Source organism: Branchiostoma floridae, chromosome 16 (assembly GCF_000003815.2).
Source record: "Branchiostoma floridae strain S238N-H82 chromosome 16, Bfl_VNyyK, whole genome shotgun sequence".
Lineage (NCBI taxonomy): Eukaryota > Metazoa > Chordata > Leptocardii > Amphioxiformes > Branchiostomatidae > Branchiostoma > Branchiostoma floridae.
In genome coordinates, this window is record NC_049994.1 from 8,084,604 (window position 1) to 8,091,337 (window position 6,734).

A 6,734-nucleotide genomic window follows, 5' to 3' on the forward strand; every position below is an offset into this window, starting at 1 on the left:
GCTCAATGTTCAAAAGGAGAAAATACTATATGCTTCCATAGTGGTAAATATAGTTGATAATAGTGGTAAATGTAGTTGATAGCAGCAGTGGTTTATTCAATTCCATATTCACGAGCGCATTAAGCGCAGGCAACCAAAGGCTGTCTGAGTTGCGCTGACGGTTACATCAACAGGTCATCAGAAATTACATCTATTTTCGGTATAATGTGATTAGATGTTACTTTGATGATTGTGTTTGCTGTTACAGCTTTATGCGGCGAGATAACCAGCATCAGAGAGGCATATAAGGCATGCATATCAAGGGGACAAGGAGAAACTGTGTTAAAAGCACTCAAAAACGTTATCCACTGCATAAAGGTTCGAGGCAAAAAAGAATCGGAACAGATTGTAACATCGTTGAAATACATCAAGGATGCTATGAAAAGTGATTTGTTCGATAAATCCAATGTGTCTATCCTGACTGACATTCTAGATTTAGTTGAGAAATTGAAGAACATTCGAGACACCCTTTTCAAATATGGATCAACTTCTGAACATGTGGACAAATTGGGTACTATGTTGGCAGACGTTGCTGACGTTTCTGATCTCTATATGGTAACTGTCCGTGAACGTTCAGATTACTTGAAGCAGTTTGGCATGAAAGGGCTGGATAGCTCAAGTATATCAAAATTTGGATCCGTCTTGGTCCTTGTCCCCTACCTTTGTGACCTCTCTGAAAAAGCTGTTCAAAGGATGAAGCAACCGCCCATTGGTCCAACAGGTGGCGTCTCTTTCATCAGCAAAGGTAAGTGCAACAAATACCAGTTTGCATACTGAAACGTTGCCTAAATTGCCTAGGTTTTAGTGCCTTAACCCTATCTAACGGGGGGGGGGGGGGTCTCAAAGTGCCCCGCGCAAACATTGACGTCGTATGACTCCGACGAACGACGTGTTCTAGGACTGCCAAACTAGGTGAGTTCTCCTAGAATTATTATTGAACAATTGAACAATGAGAAGCCCTTATTAGCCAATGTTTATTATAACTTTAATTATAATGAAAATTCCCCATTTAGACGGTTAGTCAATAAAATCACAGTAAGACATCATACTTACTTCATATTACATCATAACTTCATATTACATCAAAATTACAGAAATTATGACCCTTTACAAGTACATCATCTCCTGCAAATTTGGTGATATATAATTGTAAGCGAAGCCGTTTTGAAATTACGAAGGGGGGGAGGGGCAATGACCCCACCCCGGCCCCAGGAATTTAAAAAAAGCCCGGTGGAGATAGGGTTAAGGTCTGGCGATACTAACGAGATCATACTGAAATGATGAGAAGCTGTAATGAATAGTTGATATGTAGCAGCCAAATCATCATCAGGTAAAGATAATTAAATACTTGCTTTTAAAGGCAGGTGGCATACCCTGTTAATCCACTGTGTTTTGGGTATGATATTGGAAGGTGAGACGGCCAATTCCCTTCTTCCGTCAAGTGCACCCCCAATCCTGTGCTGAAGAAATATTTATTTTTTTCCAACGCAAGATTTATGCGGATCCACCTTCTTACCCTTGATAACAGCGTCTACATGCTAACTTAAGTTGTTGATCTAGTTGAGTGTTGAATGTTGATTAGAGATTGAGTTTATCTGTTAAAATGTTCAATAAGTTTCATTTTCCAATTTTGACAAAAGTCGATCTGCCTTGTTATCATCCACCCCAGCACTGTGAGAAGCGGGGCTATTAATTTGATATCATGCGGGATATCATGATATAACAAATATATTTTTACGTTTACTTCACATAATATCTGCCGCAAAACAAATCGATAGATATATACATACTTACCATTCTACTTTGTGATTTACATTGTACGGCAGATGGAGGTGAAGCAGCTTTGGGTGCAGAGGGAATTACCTCCTACGGAAAGCTGGGCGATGATTTATTTGACCAGCAGGAAAAAAGGTCATTTTAACATTTACAACAATTGTAATTCGTAATGTGTAACAATTGGGCTTGGAGTCACACTAGTTGGGCACAGATTGAAGGATGCACACTAGTCTACTATTAAAGCAATGCAGTGTTACATATGGCTACGCGAACGTTCCCCTTCGACAAAGAAGAACCTATTATTTGTGTAACATTTAGCCCCGAGGGAAAGTGACAATGTTGACAAAGTCTAAACTTACAGAGTGAATGTTTTTAAAGGTCAAGCAATGGTGGCGGGGGTCAAAAGTCCATTTGCCTCCTATTTTCTTAGTAATAGTACTTATATATGCCTTCTTTTAGATAAAAACCTGTTGCCATGGTAAAAATCAAGTTTTCTGTCCATCCCCCATTTTTTTTCATCTCAAGAAAATCAGAATCACTGCATTTTGTAACTAGAGTTCCACGAACACATACCTTTGCCAAATAAACCAGGTTTGTTATGTAGAATCATGTCTGTAGACAAATACGTTACTCATTTCATTACAGGTTTGCGATAGCACAACCTGTTTTGTTTTCGTTAGCGGAGTAGGGCGCCGCCATGTTGTATTATAGGGCGCCGCCATGTTGGAGGCATGCTGGGAGTGAGGCATGCTGGGAGTGAGGCATGCCGGGAAAGTTTTTGCCATGTTGGGAAAGGTGTCGCCATGTTTGGTGTGGGGCATGCTGGGCGTGAGGCATCTTGAGGAAGCTGTGGTTATGTTTTGAGCTTGTTGTTGCGGTCTTGTCGGAAGATATTGGGACCACAGTTTCACAGTTTGTTTGTAACAAGGACAACAAAACAACAACAAGGAGATGGTAGTTTCTAATGCGATTTTGATGTGTTAACGGTGCTGTGGAATATTGTGAACTTGTTGTCACGGACTTGTCGGAAAGACATGTAGGGACGACAGCCGCACAACAGATGATTAGTCTGTTTTAAACAAGGACAACGAAACAACAACAACAACAATGGCCATGGGATGGTGGTTTTATATGCGATTTTAACGTGTTAACGATGCTGTGGAATATTGTGAACTTGTTGTCACGGACTTGTCGGAAAGACATGTAGGGACGACAGCCGCACAACAGATGATTAGTCTGTATTAAACAAGGACAACAAATCAACAACAACAATGGCCATGGGATGGTGGTTTTATATGCGATTTTGATGTGTTAACGATACTGTGGAATATGTGAACTTGTTGTGACGGACTTGTCGGAAAGACATGTAGGGACGACAGCCGCACAACAGATGATTAGTCTGTTTTAACAAGGACAACGAAACAACAACAACAACAATGGCCATGGGATGGTGGTTTTATATGCGATTTTAACGTGTTAACGATGCTGTGGAATATTGTGAACTTGTTGTCACGGACTTGTCGGAAAGACATGTAGGGACGACAGCCGCACAACAGATGATTAGTCTGTATTAAACAAGGACAACAAATCAACAACAACAATGGCCATGGGATGGTGGTTTTATATGCGATTTTGATGTGTTAACGATACTGTGGAATATGTGAACTTGTTGTCACGGACTTGTCGGAAAGACATGTAGGGACGACAGTCGCACAACAGATGATTAGTCTGTATTAAACAAGGACAACAAATCAACAACAACAATGGCCATGGGATGGTGGTTTTATATGCGATTTTGATGTGTTAACGATACTGTGGAATATGTGAACTTGCTGTGACGGACTTGTCGGAAAGACATGTAGGGACGACAGCCGCACAACAGATGATTAGTCTTTTAATTAGGACAACAAAACAACAATGGGCTGGTGGTTTTGTATGCGATTTTGAGGTGTTAACGATGCTGTGGCGCACAACAATGGATGACTAGTTTTAAACAAGGTCAACAAAACAACAACAATGTGATGGTGGTTTTTATGCGATTTTGATGTGTTAACGATGATGTGAACTTGTTGTCACGGACTTGTCGGAAAGACATGTAGGGACGACAGCCGCACAACAGATGATTAGTCTGTTTTAAACAAGGACAACAAAACAACAATAATGTGATGGTGGATTTATGCGATTTTGATGTGTTAACGATGCTGTGGAATATTTTGAACTTGTTGTGACGGACTTGTCGGAAAAACATGTAGGGACGACAGCCGCACAACAGATGATTAGTCTTTAATTAGGACAACAAAACAACAATGGGCTGGTGGTTTTGTATGCGATTTTGATGTGTTAACGATGCTGTGGCGCACAACAATGGATGACTAGTTTTGTATGCGATTTTGATGTGTTAACGATGCTGTGGAATGTTGTGAACTTGTTGTCACGGACTTGTCGGAAAGACATGTAGGGACGACAGCCGCACAACAGATGATTAGTCTGTATTAAACAAGGACAACAAATCAACAACAACAATGGCCATGGGATGGTGGTTTTATATGCGATTTTGATGTGTTAACGATACTGTGGAATATGTGAACTTGCTGTGACGGACTTGTCGGAAAGACATGTAGGGACGACAGCCGCACAACAGATGATTAGTCGGTTTTCAAGAAGGACAACAAAAGAACAACAACAATGGCCATGGGATGGTGGTTTTATATGCGATTTTGATGTGTTAACGATGCTGTGGAATATGTGAACTTGCTGTGACGGACTTGTCGGAAAGACATGTAGGGACGACAGCCGCACAACAGATGATTAGTCTGTTTTAAACAAGGTCAACAAAAAACAACAATATGGTGGTTGTTTTTGTATTCGATTTTGATGTGTTAACGATGATGTGGAATGTTGTGAACTTGTTGTCATGGACTTGTCGGAAAGACATGTAGGGGCGAGAGCCACACAACAATGATGGTCAGTCAGTGTTATGGTGGGATAGTGGTTTTGTATGAGATTAAAATGTTATATGAGTCATAGCTGTTAATTTTTGTACATGAAGTTTTGCTTACAATATGGAATGATTTGCATTGACAGGGGCGTTTTGGAATTCAACAAGGTAGAATTCGATATGGTAAATGATTCAGAATTGAAATACCTGTTTACCGATGTTTCTGACAACGCTTTCCTTTCTCTAATAATCAATGGTATGCTTGGACATGTAACGAATTCTTTTGGATGCTGATTTGAAGACGACCACGCTAACGATAAAGAAATGACACAAAGATAGGGATTCCCGTAAACTGGGCACGGGAGACTTTGAATGTAGACTGACTGAGACATCGTAATGCTATGTCACTTCGGTTTGTTGCTCTACTGAATTGCCACAGAAATAAATCTATATTCTGTCTTACCTGACAGACAGCTACACAGCTGTCCGCTACATCACACAACATTGGTTACTAGTACTTTATCTCGGTCTGTTACAGTATGTATCATCAAACAAATAACCGTCTTAGAATACCAATCATGACACAACAATATAAACTAGTACATACGGCAACCGTTGCGCTGTATCTTGTTGCAAGTGACGGACTGAAAAGCTTTTTTTCAATTCAGATTGCATACACAATAACTCTAAGGTTCCGTTGATGTATTATTCCGAATTCCGGCCCAAAAACGTAAACGGCTGCACTGAGGTGTATTTTTAGCAGTGATATTGGTGAAAGTTTCTTTCTACCTAAAGAAGTTAACAGGCAATGTTCGATGGCTGTCTGGGTCGGAGGCACACAGTTCTGGGTTCTGTCTTCTGAGTTGTACGGTCGTAGCTAAAAAGTGCCCGCTCCGGTGCGTGCTAACTGCATATTCGGTCATAAAAAAGACTGAATGATTAGCTATTGCAATTGTCGTGAATTTGTTTACATGATAAATGGTAAATAAGCGCAACAAAGAAAGAATGGTATAAATATATTTCAAGTATGTGCATTATGTACGCCACCATGTAAAACACGTATCTCTGCATTATTTCCAATGCAGTTAAAAACTCATCAATGAGACCTTACGTACGTTTGTATCGTTTTCATTCGAAAATCCACCCTTAGTTTGATTTTGCCCGTCTTCGTCTTAGTCAATTACACTACTTGAATGTATATTCTTTGATACACATGATAGAATAGACAATACATATTCGTATAAGTCAAATAACGCAGACAACACGTGAACGTCAGTCCATGAATTCTCTAACTGGTGTCATTTTTTCGATAGTTGTAGCAGTGCAATCGCTTGGCTGTACGCGGCTCTGCTCCGGTCTGGCACTTCCTTCTCATGGCCTTGTTCTGTAGGGCGACGTTGTTCCGGGTTTTGCACGGCCCCCACCTTCGGTCCCATCGTTGCAATTTGCACACGGACGTCGTTCCCTTCAGTGATACAGCTCGTCGTCCAGTGCTAGGCATCAGCAACATCCCTTGCGATGGTAGGAGCTGTGTGGATCGCTCTAGCCCGACCTGTGCAAAGGTCGAGACACACACACACACACACACACACATATCAACCTGAACGCTCTAGCCGATCGAAATATTCAAACTATTCCAAAATGATTTGTTTTTTTAATAAGAATCAGGAGAATAAAAATGATAAGAGATATAAGAAGAAGAAGAAGAATGATAAGAAATATAATAATACACGTTTTTTGAAAACTGAAAAAATCAAATTGAAAATATATCTGTTTTAAAATAGGATATATCTTCTAATGTTACACACAATGTCCTAAATCTGGGACGCAATCCTCTGATGACTGTTTTCCAGACACTGCATACGACAAGATATATTTCATTTTCAAAGCATCTGTACGGTCTTTGTGACAGTGTTTCTGCTTCGTACAGAAATAATTCTTTGGTGGAGCAAACTTTGACATTTGATTCAAGTCGAAGCGT